At 54.4% G+C, this 14423-nt stretch overlaps 1 long non-coding RNA gene across 1 annotated transcript; it reads right to left on the reverse strand.

Annotated features, from left to right (window-relative positions):
- Positions 1-4622: 4622 nt before the first annotated feature.
- On the reverse strand, positions 4623-11118 carry LOC135580220 (uncharacterized). Its single transcript, XR_010474554.1, has 3 exons — positions 10491-11118; positions 9272-9373; positions 4623-6052 (listed from the first exon to the last, which is right to left on the reverse strand). It is a non-coding gene; the product is annotated as an uncharacterized LOC135580220 (long non-coding RNA).
- Between the last annotated feature and the right edge of the window lie 3305 nt (positions 11119-14423).

Raw genomic sequence — 14423 nt, forward strand, 5'->3', positions numbered from 1 at the left:
GTGCTGGGGCTGCGGTGCCGCGGGGTTCCCGGATTGCGGCTCTGAGAGCGACTGAAGTGCGGGATGTAACGGGCCCTGGTGCCGCTCCAAGGAGTGCGGGGGGGCTGGAGCTCCCGCAGCTGAGCTGCCCGCGTGGGGGCTGCACCCTTCGCACAACGCCGCCCGGCTCCGGGCCCTGCGGAGCTGCCGGGGGCGGAAAGGTGCAGCTCGGAAGCCCCAAAGCAGCTCCCGTGCAGCTGCTCCACTGGTGTTTGTGTACCGGCTGGTGGTGCGGGGGAGCCCGGGGGCGGCATGGCTGGGGAGAGCAGCGGTGCCTGGTCCTGCCTGGGGGGGCTTCTGCAAAAGCGCGGTGGGGTGAGGGAGCTGCGCGCTGCGCCGGGGCAGAGCCGAGTGCGGTGTTTGCAGCGGGTGCCCTGCGCTGGGCGCCCCGGGGCTGGGCTGGCAGGGAACTGGGAAAGTCCCTTGTAGATACAGGCTCAGCGAACAAAGTGAAGGCATGTAAGAAGTGGCTGTGCTGTGTTTTTCATGGGAGTTGGTGAAAATGTTGTTATGAAAGTTGCGTTATCCCTGTGCTAATAAACCTCAGGAGGAAACAAATCGTGGTGATATCGCAGGAATGCACTTGAAATAAAAATGCAGTTAATCCTAAGCACCCCAAAAGCACATGGAGGGTTCAGCTGAACAGCACTCATCACATAGATGTTGTCGGTGTCTAAGAACAGCCAGTTTGGAGTCTGTTACCCATCACAGGAATTCAGCAAGCTTGTCGTGGCATATATTGGCAATTACCTGGCACCAGCAGGGAAACATTCATTTAAATAACAGCAAGAGAAGTGTGACAGTTACGGGATGGGCAAAGACACGTTACGCTGCTCTGTGAGCAAACAGCACGTGGCCCAGGGCTGTGTGTTCAGTGTCCCTGGGGGTGACAGGAGTGGGGTCCCTTCCTGGGCTGGGGGGAGACGGTGACACCCTCGGCTTCCGGGCTGCAGAGGACAAACCACTGGGGCTGTTTTCTTGTGCCCTCAGCTCCAAGTTCCTGCAGCAGTGGGAGGCGCTTGCAGCACTTCCCAATGTTGGGGGATGTATCCGAGTGCTCGGGACAACGAGCCCACCGGTTGCCCAGGCTGGGGCAACAGGAATGACATTGCAGGGCTGAGTGCGGGTGCCTGAGCTGTGCGGTGCTGGTGAGATACCCAGATGGGTTTGGCCAGGAGGGAGGTGGGACGATCACACTGGAGAACAGCATCTCCAGCTGACATAGATAACATCCAGTTACAAAGGAAATGGTTTTTTTCTGCTCCTCCTTTGGTGCTGTTGTTAATCCCAAGCCGTACCTGTCTTGGGCGTGCTGGAGGTCCAGCCGCAGCTGTGCATGGAGCACAGTGTTTGGGGAGCTTGAGGTGATGCCCAGGGCCGGGCTGGACGGTGGCTGCGGCTGCGTGGACATGGCAGAACGCTCTGCCAGGACAGCAGAACCAATCCTTCTGTACAGCAGCGTTGCTAATTGTCTTTTCCACCCATGTCTCATTTTTCTCTCCTAAGTGTATGCCTCTTGTCCAGGAAAGCTCAAGCAGTGGAAGGTGCTGTTTTCTACCTTCCTCTCAAATACTGCTGGGTTTCAAGAGCCCTAAACCACCCCTGACACAAAGTGAACTGTGTGTCTTATTGCTGGCATTAGTAGGGTGCAGTGCCACGGGGGAAACTCCTGTGGTGACATAGTGACCTCTGCTGAATTGTCAAGTCTCAGCCCAGCTGCTTGTCTTGGTGAGGCTGAAAATAGACATCTGTGTCCTGCTGATAGCGCGCTCACCGCGGGCCAGGCACCGCATCTTGCCGTCACCGTGCAGAAGAAAAGCTTCTCCTGGTGCTCATTTGACCGCGGAGTCTGTCTTGGTGTTTGTGTTTGGCAAATCCAGGTGGATCTGCCCGGGATTGTCCCATCCTGCAGCGTTGGGGCACGGACCCCGGGCGGCTCTGGGCGCGCGGTCTGTGCCCGTGGCTTTGCTGGGCAGAGCTGCTCTGCCGCTCACCGCTGTTTGGCAGGGGCGTGTTTGACGTTGGTGCGTTGGGTGCTGAGCGCTGTCACACCCCGGGCTCTCCTGGAACGTGTGTGTGGACCCGCTGCGGCAGGAGCTGAACAGCTGGAATCCTGACCAAGCAGCACGAAGAGCAGCCCGGAGCTGCCTTGGTCCTTGCGTGCTCCTCAGCAGCGGATAAAAGCAGCACGAGGCACCAAGAGCTGCTGTGCTCCGGGTCTGTCAGACACGCTGATTCTGGTTCTGCGGGGTATTTCTGTCACCAGGCACCTCATGTCCTGCTGCCATGCACAGGGCTGGTCACAGCTCCTCATGGGGCTGCCACGACCGTACCCGTGTCCTGCAGCAAAACTGAGCCGCTGGCGAAATTACACCTGTATTTAACACACCACCTTCATAACTATTACGTACATGTGTGCACCCCTTGCAGTGCCTGCCTTGCCATGCCGTGCTGTGCCCCACCACGGGGATTGGGGTGGGGGACAAAGGACGTGCTGACACGGGATGGTGAAGGGTCTGTGGCTGCGCTGCCGTGCCACAGGCAGCCCCGGGGAAACGTCCCCAGTGTGTGGTTGAACCCGGTTTAACCCTCGCACAGCTGCTGCCGGCTCCAGATCCATCCCCTGCTTATCATTTCTAGTGCAAAATGGGAAATGATGTGCGAAGATTGTTACTGCTTGCAATCCAGTTCTGAACATCTGTGCCGAACTGAGAATTTCATCCCAAAATAGACACACAGATACAGAGTGAAAAGGAGCAACTTAAGGAAGAGAGTTTGAGGGAATTAACAAGAATCTAACTTGCTCTAGAGTATCTGAGCATCACTCCGCATTCCTTCCTGACCTCTTTACTGCTTCTTTGCTCTATTGATTTCTCCTAATAGCAGGTTTCATAGTCTCTTTAACTGTGTTCTTTCTCTAAAACAACTCCACGCTGTCTGGAGAACATGCACCTACAAGGTGTGGTACAAGTCCTGGGCCTGTTTTGCCCTTTTTTGTGTTTAATTTTTATTTATTATGCCTTTTTACAAGGGCACGTAGCAACAGGACAAGGGGTGATGGCTTTAAACTGAAAGAAGGTGGATTGAGATTAGATATGAGGAAGGAATTGTTGCCCTGAGGGTGGTGAGAGCCTGGCCCAGGTTCCCAGAGAGGTGGTAGATGAACCATCCCTGAGACATCCCAGGCCAGGCTGGACGGGGCTCTGAGCACCCTGAGCTGGTGAAGATGTCCCTGCTCATGGCAGGGGGGGCACTGGGGGAGGTTTAAGGTCCCTTCAACCCAAACCATCCTGTGATTCTGTGGTTGTCTGTAACACAAAATGACCAGGAGACTCCCATGTACTTTGAAGCTGGCAGCACCGTGGCCACAACCCACCTTGCTGTGCAAGCTGGTCAGAGAACAGCATCTCATCGATTGCCAGCGCTGCCCGCAAAGCGAGGGCTTTGTGTCCCCCGGTCACTCCTGGCTGCTTTCGGGTTCCCCGGTCACGCGCAGCGCTCGCTGCCCGGAGCAGACCTGACAGCTTTGCTGCTCTGACTCACCAGCAGGTAAATTTGGCAATCTTCTGTTTCCCCATCTGTTTTCTCAGGAATTCATCCTTCGCTTTGCTCTCAGGGCAGCAGAACCGAGCCCAGCTGCTGGTTCCCACACGCGTCTCTCCCGGCTCCGCAGGCAAAAGCCTCGTTGCTCACGAGAAGGGACACGGGGCTGTGCCTGGTGGCTCGTGTCCCCCTGCCCACCCCATGGACCCTGGGGTCCTGTCCTGCAACCTGGGCTGTGTCCGGGCTCCTGCCCCCTCGCAACCGCTCCCCATGAGCTGGGGCTGCCACGGGGATGGGACAGGACAGGGCAGGATGGGATGGGACAGGGTGGGACGAGATGGGACAGGGCAGGATGGGACGGGACAGGACTGGCCCTGTGCCCCGAGATGCCCCAATGTACAGGCGCAGGTGATGTCCCACGGGCAGCCCCAGCATCAGAACCTGCCAGAACCCAGCTCTGTCACATGTCTCTCCTGTGTCATTTCGCATTCAGCGCTAAACTGTGGGCCTCGCTGCTTCCCGGTTTATTTTCTGGCATTCTGCATTTCCCTGGGTTTGGTAGCTGGCAGCGCTCCCCTCCCCGCTGCCCCCAGCCCTGCCCCCCTCCCTGCCGGCAGCTGGTGTCCCCCAGCCTGCTGTCGGACAGATGGACGGACGGACAGCGGGGCAGGGACACACCTCCTGTCCTGTTCCCCCCTCTTTTTTTATCCTCCTCTTTTTCGTCTTCCCCCTCTAGCCCTGGGTGATGGTTTGTGACGCTGTGGTGTGAAGGAGCTCGCTTGCGATGGATGGGCAACGTTTCCTTGTACTTTATTTGTAAATTCTTTCCCAATAGAGTGGATATTAATAATTATATGAACAAAAACTGCTACTTAAGCTGTTTGCTTTCCAAGTGGCATCAGTTCAGAGCACTACAGGGCAGAAATCAGAGAAGAATTTGGCACCCTATTTTGAGCATGCTGTGACAGTCCTCGCAGAATTTTGTACTAATGTTTGAATCCCTCATGTCTTACCCTTCTGAGCTGAAGACTCATTCTGGGAAGAAATCTGTTAAATCCAGCACGTGACTTTCTCGCAGCACCACTTGCGATGTAGTTTTGAATGGGAACAGGAAGAAATGTGTCAACAACTTCGTGTCTCTTCTTGCTGGGGAAGCGGCGTCCCCTGCCAAGCGGCGGTGCCTCGTGGCACTGCCTGCCAAGAGCATCCCCACGCCCCGGGGCGCTGCTGGGAGCCCCAGGGCCAGCGGTCCTCACCCGGCCGAGGAGCGGAGGTGTGTGACGGGGACACGTCGCCCTCCCCGCCGCAGGGTTCGCCCCCTGTGCCGCTGCTGCCACTCTGCGCGGGGGCGGCTGAGTCATCCCGCCGTGTTCGGAGCCGGGGGAGGCCCAGCTGTCTCCCCGCCAGGCGTGGAGCGTCTGTGCCGCACGGTTCCAGCCCCCGTGCGAGCGCGGTGCTTCCCACTCCATCCTGAATGTCATTGTTCCTGCGGAACAGCGTGTGCCGGCGCCCACCGCCCCGTCCCCCAGGTCACCATTGTTGCTGCATATGCTGGATTGGTTTAATTAGGGCTAAAATATGGCTGTGTTCACACCTTCTCTCTAGGGAGGAGATGAGCATTAAAACCATGATGGAGCTTGTATTTTGTGCTACGGATTTGCCGCAGTTGAGGCGTGTTGGCTTCAAGCGCCCCTTCCCAGGCTTGCTTCCATGGGTGGATGGAGGTGGTGTGCTGAGGGGAGCGTGTCCTGCTCCTGACCCGACCCAGCGCCTGGGGCCGTGCCCGGGGCTGCCGGCAGCCCCAGCTCTGCTGTGGGCGCAGCTCACGTGTGAAATGCAAAACGGTGAACCCACAGGGCTCCCTGGCCATGGGGAAGCTGCTGGTTTTATCTTCCGTACATAGTTGCAGCAGCAGGAATTTGGCTGCAGCGCTGGGGCTGGGATGGAGCCAGGGATCCCTGCCCAGACCCCCTGGTATGGAGCTGTGTCCTCGGTCCCCTGGCCACAGCAGGGACACACGGTGCCAGACCAGCTCCCACGGGTTCTGTCAGTCCCACGACACCTGAACCCTCCACAGGCATCACCGCAGTGTGTGGGTGCTGCTTGTTTTTCTGGGCAGGTTCTGGTCCTTCACACACGTGCAGGGTTACCCAGGGAACGAGATGGATTCCCCCAGGGTGCCCATGGTATTGTACAGTTCATTACAAATATTAGTCTGATGGGCAATGCACTGTAATTAAAGAAAACAATCAAAACACACCACTGTTTTCAAACCATGTGGGGATTTGTTTTAATTAAGCGCGGCCTTGTCAGACACTTGCTGGGTTAGTGGGGCTGTGGGAGCCGAGTCTCCCTCCTTGTTAGCTGAGCAGCTTCCCAGGCCTGAGGAGGTGGCAGTGGCTCAGGACACGGGGGGACAGACACATCCATGGCTGGGGTTTTGTGGGTGCAGGAGCTTCATGTACTGCAGCTGTGGGCAAACGAGGAAGTTCACATCAGGAAAATACCAGACCAACCAACCTCACCGCTCTTGTGCCCTCCTGTGTCCAGGGGACCCCGGGGCAGGACGGTCCCCCTGTCCCCACGGGTGACGGGCCAGCACCCGGAGTGGCGGGTACCGGGCAGCGATGCTCCCAGAGCTGCACAAGGGGTACCACGTGCTGCTGAGAGCTGCGGTCCTGCAACGTTTGGCATAAAACCGATGCAGAAATTACTGCGATAACACCAAAATATGCAACACGTTTGTCGGCAGGGACAAGGGAGCACCCCAGCCACCGTGCCAGAGCAGTCAGCTTGCGCTTTGCTGCTTAGTGGAGGTTTTAACTCAAGCTCAAGGATGGTCCCTCCACCGGGACAGCAGCCTGGCAGCTCCTGCCTGGGCTCGGACTTACTGGCTGTTTTTTCCCACACCCAGACTTAGTCCCAGGTTTGCCATTACTTGCCAGGGATTGCAACTGGCAGGGGAGTAAGTGCAACGAGATGGGAAAACTCCTTGTAACTCACCCTGCAAAACTGCACAGCTATTTTTTTTAAAAAGGAAATTAAACTTGAAAATGTTCAAAGATCTTCTGAAAATGGGGTTAACCAGGGGAACCTTTGGACGTGAGACTTGAAGTGTACAATTAAGCTTTGGTGAGGGGCAGCTTCATTTCCTGTTGGTTTTGTTCCTGCGTTTATGTTAGTTTTATGAAATCACATGGTGTATTTTATCTAGTCTTTGCTATTTATGGGAACATTTCAGAGTAAAATGTTGTTAGCAGCTTGAAATTCTGCCATGCTCTAGCATTTTTTGTTTTAACACTATTCAATGTGAAAAAATTAATATTTTGACTCAAAATACCGAATAGCAGCTATGGATGTTAAAAATTCACAGCTCATTTCAAAATATGTCAAAACTTCCCAGGGAACAGAAATACTGATTTATTTGGTCTTGGGACTGGTTCTAATCTTGCCAATGAACTGTGATGGGTCTCTGAAGCAGAATGGGCGAACGGTTTTGCAGGGCAGTGCCCGTGGACGTGTCAAACCTTTGCCCAGAGCAAAAACACCTTCATTTTGCTGTGTGAGGAAGCAGCGTCAGGTGCATCTCGTTTTCGGTATTCAGCTGTTCGGTAGCTGTGTGGCCATCGTCAGGTACCGGGCACTGGCTGGCTCCACGGGAGCCGCCGTGGGGAAACCGCATCTTTTGGCGTCTCTGAGAACTGGTGACTGATTTAAACAGCCCGTGGGTTTTCCACGGTGGAAAACTGTCCCCAGACCTGTGGGAAGTGGCAAACTTTAAACACTCCAAAGGCGTGAGGTGCCGGGGTGCTGCCCCCGCTAGCGGGAGCACTTGGGGAGCTCATCCCGTCTCGCTGCTCCATCGCCTCCCATTAAAACGCCAATCGCGGGTCCGCTTTCCTCCAGTGCACCAGAGGAATCTGTGCAGTGTTCCAGTAATTTCTTAAAAGTAATTAATGATTGAGCAGGCGTGTATCTGGGGTCAGTGAGATAACTCAAAGGAAGAGATAACTCTGTTTGCAAAGCTGCTTGTGCGGAACATCTGTGTGAAGAAAATGTATACATTAAAAAAGGCATCAAATGTCAGGAAAGGCTCTGGCAGGAACAGCCAGCGGTTCGGCTGCCAGCGCAGCCTTTACAGACCCTCTGCCAGCCCTGGAGAACCAACGGGTGTTCCCAGCAGTAAGAGTGTTTGACCCCTGGTGAAGCCCCGGGGCCATCCCAGCCCTGGAGCCCACTGGCTCCGGCTCTGCCCTCTGGGGGGACCAAATCCCTGCCCCACAGCAGGGGCCAGGAGCTGCCTGGGAGCGGGGCGCTGGTCCTGTCCCGTCCCCCCAGCCCCTGGGGCAGGATCAGTGCCTGGCCACCACCCCCAGGCCCCATCCCCGGGCAGGGGGAGCAGCAGCTGCTCCCTGCATCCTCTGTACCTGTTACCATCCGCCAGCACTTAAACCCCTAATAGCTCGTGCCAAATTAGCTTTCCTGGGAAAGCCTGTGCTCTTCAGCTCTTTGCTCCTAATGCAGCAATTAAGGCCCATGTTATCTGGCAGAGGCCAGGCTGGCGGGAGGAGAGGGCTGCAGGGAATGGAAAAGCTGCCTGTGGCCATGGGAGACCTTCCTGTGCCCCAGTGTCCCCGCTCCAACCCTCACCCGTGTCCCTGCTCCCGGTCCAGTGGACACGCTGTGTCCCCCCTGGCTCTGCTGGACGAGTGGGGGACAGCAGCCACGTGCTGGGGTCTGCGGCGGCCCTGCTCAGCCCCCCCCGGCACAGGGACCCCCGGCCCACAGCACAACAGCAGCTTCTAGAGGGAAAACGAAAGGGCTGTGGCGTGAAGGGAATCAGAAACGTGCTCACGGGCTGTGGGAACTGCACATCATACAGTTCGAGTGACGTTTCTCACAGCACTGCGAGGACGGGCGTTTGCAGGTGTGGCTGTCAGTTGTGTGAAGAGTGAAAGCGTTTTTGTTTTAATTATTGTTTAAATAATAAAAACTATGTGCTTAAAAAAACAAAAGCAAACCACAACCTGAAACGGATGCCATTAAAATCCTTCACCTGGGATAATATAGAGATCAAAGAGCAGAGAAGCACAAAGGCTCTGGTTTTGCTTGGCGCTGACTTCAGGTTGCTGGGAGGGACCCGTCTCTTCTGCAGCAAGAATTGGTGGTTTCTCCACTGGCTGTAATTACAGGTCAGATTGAGCTCATATGCCTAATGCAATGCAGTTTCCAGTGTTAACTATGCATCGTCAGAACTGGCATGTTTGGCAGACAAGTGGTCGGGACCCTGGGGTGATGCGAGGGCGATGCAGGAGGGACCCTGGGGTGGCCTGAGCAGCAAGTCCGGGCTGTTTGAACACTGCACTGGTAGCTGCAAATGAGCTCGTTAGCCAGGTTTAGCCCCGGTGATGCTGGAGCAGACCCCTGGGCCACGGGGGCCCTGGGCTGCGCTGCTCCGCTCCTCCTGCTGGGCACAAACTGGGCTGAAAGCATCAGGCTTTGGCGGCTGTGTTTGGAGGGAGGTGGGGTGGCTGGGGTCTAATTAGCGCTTGTGGAAAGCCCGTTTGCAGCGGGCTGGGTGGCACAGCGCTTGTGTGCCAGCTCAGGCTCTGCGCTGCTTCAGCCTGAGCTGAATCCTGCTGTCACAGGCACAATCCAGCAACTGCGCACTTGGGTTTGTGCTGCTTACCACTGTAATGCGCTGCCAAGGACTTATTTTGCTCCTCTGTTGAAGGTCTCCGCTATAATGATTTTGGGGAGTTTTTCCCAAAGGGGGTTTGTTTGGTGCCAGCTTGAACAGAAAACAGAGATGTGAGAGGCAGCGGCTGTTTCTCTTTGCCTCGTCCTTAGGCTCCGGTTTGTGGAACAGTGAGCGTCGCCCTCTGCTCATGCCCTGTGGCCCGACAGCCCACCCCCCCAAACTGCACGGGCTGTGGCTGCGACCCCCCAAAGCCCAGTCTGTCTGCAGCTCTTGGGTAATCAATAACGACTATTGCACGTTAAAGTTCTAGCATCCCTCTACAATAGATTTAGCTTTTTTACAGCCCTTTGCATGTCTAGATTTCCGAGTGGTTTACCAGCATGGTTAATTCTGATTATTCTCATTTGCTACCAAGAAACTGAAGCTGGGGCAAGTGACAGGACTTGTTCCATCAGAGCAGGTCCCAGCTAGAGGAAACTCCAGGCTCCCCTGGAGCAGCCTCCTGCATCCCCTTTGCTGTTAGAAAAGCTCTGTGTGGCCAGCCACGCTGGATTTAATTCTTCTTTTAAATGAATCACACTATGAAATTCATGGCTCGGGAGCAGAAGGATTATTTTTTGGAAGAAGCCTTGCCTGCAGGAGGCTTGGATCCCAGCGAGTAACCCGTGATCAGCCCAGCTTCCTGCAGCGCGCAGAACCCGGAGTAATGAACTGCCCTCCTCCCGAGAGACCCCTCAGCTCAGGATCCATAGGTGCTGGGAGGATGGGCAGGTGGGAGTTCTGCTCAGGATCCATAGGTGTTGGGAGGATGGACAGGCAGGCATTCTGCTCAGAATCTATAGGTGTTGGGAGGATGGACAGGCAGGCATTCTGCTCAGAATCTATAGGTGTTGGGAGGATGGACTGGTGGGAGTTCTGCTCAGAATCTGTAGGTGTTGCGGGGATGGACAGGTGGGAGTTCTGCTCAGGATCCATTAGTGTTGGGAGGATGGACGGGTGTTCTGCTCAGAATCTATAGGTGTTGGGAGGATGGACAGTCAGGCGCTCTGCTCAGAATCTATGGGTGTTGGGCGGATGGATGGGCAGGGATTCTGCTCAGAATCTATAGGTGTTGGGAGAATGGACATGTGGGAGTTCTGCTCAGAATCTATAGGTGTTGGGAGAATGGACATGTGGGAGTTCTGCTCAGAATCTATGGGTGACTCACCCAGGTGATGCTCGCACGGAGGGCTGGCCGCTTCCTGCCTTTATGTGGTGCTCAGCCTGCTCTCTGCATCCTGGTATCGAGGTCTCAGCTCCTGCTGCAGCCACACCGGGCAGGCAGCAGGATTTCCAGCAGCTTTAACTTGGTGACCGTGTTGCTGCATTTCTCTGCTGCCTGGCGAGCGTCGGGACAGCCAAAGACAGACTCGCTGGGTGCTGGCTGGTTTTCTGGGGTACAGCCCTTTGACAGCTTGCCAAGGCAAAATGGGGCTGTTTGATTTAAATACAACTGTTTCCAAATTTGCCCCATAAAGAACACAGGCTCCTAATCAGTTTTTATTTTAATTTGAGTCTTAAAATGGTTTCTCCAATAAAATATGTTAAGGAGGAAAAAAACCAACCAAACAAAACCCACCACACCTCCAGAAATCCTCCTGCCTAAGGGGCAAAGAGAAGCATGTAGTGGTTTGTTTTCATAGGAAAATCAGTCTTTGTTCGGAGAGTGAATCAAACATGCAGGGACTTTGACTTGGATGAGTTAACCAGGCGTTTAGCAATCCAGTTTTATAACATGTACGTGATTTATAAGGAACTGCATGACAAGAAGTGGCCAAACCTACAAGTGGCAGCAGCAGGACGGTGTTTGGTGAGGCAGCTCAGCTGCGGTGTCGGGCCCCATCCTGCCCGCAGCCAGAAACACGCTTGCTATTGCAAGGCCTTACATGTGGCTTTAAAATGGCTATGTTTGTGTAGTAAATAACAACATCTGTTTGGAAAAAAAAAGTCTGTCTATACCCCAGGAGACATTCCCACGGGTATTTGATGGGAAATGGTTGTGTTGAATTGGGTCACCCTGCACTGAGCTCTGAGACGCTCTGCGAGGCGTCTGCTCTGGGGCTGACCCTGCGCCCCTGGTCGGGCGGTGTCTGTGCTGCTGCTCCTCACAGCTACCAGATAGGGCTGGAAAACCAGCTTTTCCCTGCCCGTAACACTGGGGAGGGGGACGGGGCTGAATGGGCTCCCAGCAGCAATCCGCCCTCGCTGCCCTGCTCTGTTGAAAACCATCCCACTGGGAAAGCAATACTTTTTCCACAGCTCTAGGAAATGCAATAATAGGTTGCACATTCAAACCAGCTGCTCATTTATTTTTTCAACTGCCTCTGAAAAATGTTTGTAATTAGGAAAAGTCTATAACAAGAAGTACAAACAAATCAAAGTCTGTCATTAGCCAGAAAGAGTCGGCTCTCTGCCTTAGCTATGGTTTTATTAAATTAGAATAATGAAGCAGAAGCTATACAAAGAAAAACAAGCGCTTTGGAAAGGTCTGAAATATACAGCCGTCAGTGTAGAAAGCAGTTTTCAAATTTAAACGTGAAGCTGTAAACATGTTAGCTTGTGCTGTTCTGACACCTCCTTCTGTAAGGCTGCATGAACTTCAGAGAATTACCCTATAAAAGAGAAGGAAATCTTCTGTAACGCTCCAAACTGGGGAACTGGTGGAACCAGTCCCCGAGCAGGTCCCCACGGGACTGCGGGTGGCTCGGGGTGGTGCCAGCAGGGCCCTGGGTGGCTGGTTTGGAGGGCACTGGAGGGGCTGGTGGGTGGCATTAGGGGTTTGCCTCGTCTCCTCAGGGAGATTGAACCTCCCTGCAGAAACACTCAGCTCGTGTGGGAGCGATGGGACAGGGGGCCAGGAGAGGAGCGACATGGTGGGGTGAGGAGACAGTGCCCCAGGGCTCTGCGCTGTCCAACACCCACGGGCAGAGCTACGGGATGGAAACGTGCTTCCAGAGGTTTGGGTTCTGCAGGAAAGGGGTTTTCCTGGCTCTGGTGCCAAGCAGGCTGGGAAGCCGCAGCTTGCGGATCTGCCTGGCTCCGTGCTTGCCTTGTGTAACATCTGGGCACGTGTTGAAGGCCCCTGTGGCCCCAGGGGCAAAACGCAGGCAGGCTGCTCAAGGCCAGCACTGCAGAAGGACCTGCTTTCTTGCAAGCAGTAGAATAAGCCAGTTGCAATGCATTTCACTGTTTCAAAGTTATTTTTTTCCCGGTCCATTTATTTTAATAACTGCCATATGGTAGTTTGTTGCTTTGAAAAACAAACTAAAAATGACCTTGCCATTGTGAGCAGAAAAATACTTTCAAAGATCTTCACCTGTGTGTTTTCTAATGTGTGTTTGGGAGCTGGGAAAATAAGTCTTGCCCCCAGTGCTCCCTGAAGGGAGGTGCTGCGGCCGGGGCACCCCGTGGGGCAGGACAGCCCTCGCTGCTCCCGTGCCAGCATCTGGGGCAAAGCCACCAACCCTGTGCAGCGTCAAGGTCAAGCACAGGACCCCATGGGCAGCACTGTCCAGCATTAGATCCAGATGACAGCCAAAGCCAGACGTGGGGCTCATCAGCTGTAAACAGCACCAGCACCAGGGATGCTGATTTGGTCCTCGTGTGTGGGGCTGGGCGGCCGTCCCCACTGCATGTGGGCCTATGGGAACCTGAGGCAAAGCCACTAGCGTGGGTTGGCTTTGAGAAGTAGTTTGTAATTGTAACTGTTTCTGCTGTTTAAGCCGTGATTTCTGAAGGGGGCAATGGAGCTGGTGAGGGGCGGGAGCACAAGTGTGATGCGAGTGGCTGAGGGACCTGGGGGGTTCAGCTGGAGAACAGGAGCTGAGGGGAGACCTTCTGATCTCTGAACTGCCTGAAAGGAGCTTGGAGCCAGGGGGGTCGGGCTCTGCTCCCCAGGAACAAGCGCCAGGAGCAGAGGAAACAGCCTCAAGTTGCGCCAGGGGAGGTTGAGGTTGGATCTGGGAACAATTTCTTCCCCAAAGGGCTGTGGGGCATTGGAACAGGCTGCCCAGGCAGTGCTGGGGTCACCAGCCCTGGAGGGCTGGACAGACGGACGTGAGGTTCTCAGGACATGGGGCAGGTACAGGGGCGGGGTAGCAGTTGGACTCAATCTTGAGGGTCTCTTCCAACCAAAATGGTTCTGTGATTCTGAGCCTCAGTCTGTGGAACACAAACATATGTGAGAGAAAGGAGCCCCTGGAGTGGGGCGCTTGGCTGCGGCTCCGGGGAGAAGCATCACACGGGGCAGCGATGAACAATGAAATAACGAGGAGTCCGAGCCCACCCCGTGTGTGGGATCCCTGGGGCTGCCCCCAGTGCGCGGCCCCGCGGCAGCGGCTCCGACGGAATGTTTGTTTATTGCTTCGGCAACAGCCGAAAAAACCCTAAACCCAGATAATTGAATATTCGTCTTCTGTGAATTCTATTAATTCTGCACTTCGTGTTCTGAAGAGCAAAATAATTGCCGTAATTTCATTTCAAAACCTAAAGTAAATAACCATGAGCCTGTCATTTTTTCTGTGTGTTTTCACTGAAAGGAAATCTATCTGCCTGCCTGCTTTCATTATAAAATGATCACTGGAGCCGCTAGAAGAACAGCATATTTATTTTTACATTTCTCTGCAAAAGCCTATTTAGTCTAAGTGGCACAGTTAACACTGCCAGGGATTTCTTTGTCCTGATTTTAAACAGCCTTTTAAAACCCAGCATTAATTTAAACAAGATAATATAAATTAAATCGTGTGGTTTGGTGCTGTTCAGTGTTCACCCCCTTCAAAGGCTCTGCCTTTTTTTAAACAACCCCGAAGGAGACGCACTTTAATATTCATCAGTGCCAAGAAAAACTAATTTTAAGAATCCATTTTTATCCACCAGAGAAGCGCACAGAAAGGAGGTGAAGTTTGCATGTGTGGGTTCGGGACAGAGCTCCGGGAGAGCTGGGAAAGACCCACGTGCAGCTTACAGGTCTTTTCCACCCAAACCATGACACGGTTCTGTGACTCTCTGCAGGGGTGCAGGGGTGGGTGGCCGTGCCTGCCTTGCGTGTGCCCGTCTGGGTCAAGTACACAGTGAATGCGAATCCCATCTGGAAATAAAAGGG

This window comes from Columba livia, chromosome 9, assembly GCF_036013475.1.
Source record: "Columba livia isolate bColLiv1 breed racing homer chromosome 9, bColLiv1.pat.W.v2, whole genome shotgun sequence".
NCBI lineage: Eukaryota > Metazoa > Chordata > Aves > Columbiformes > Columbidae > Columba > Columba livia.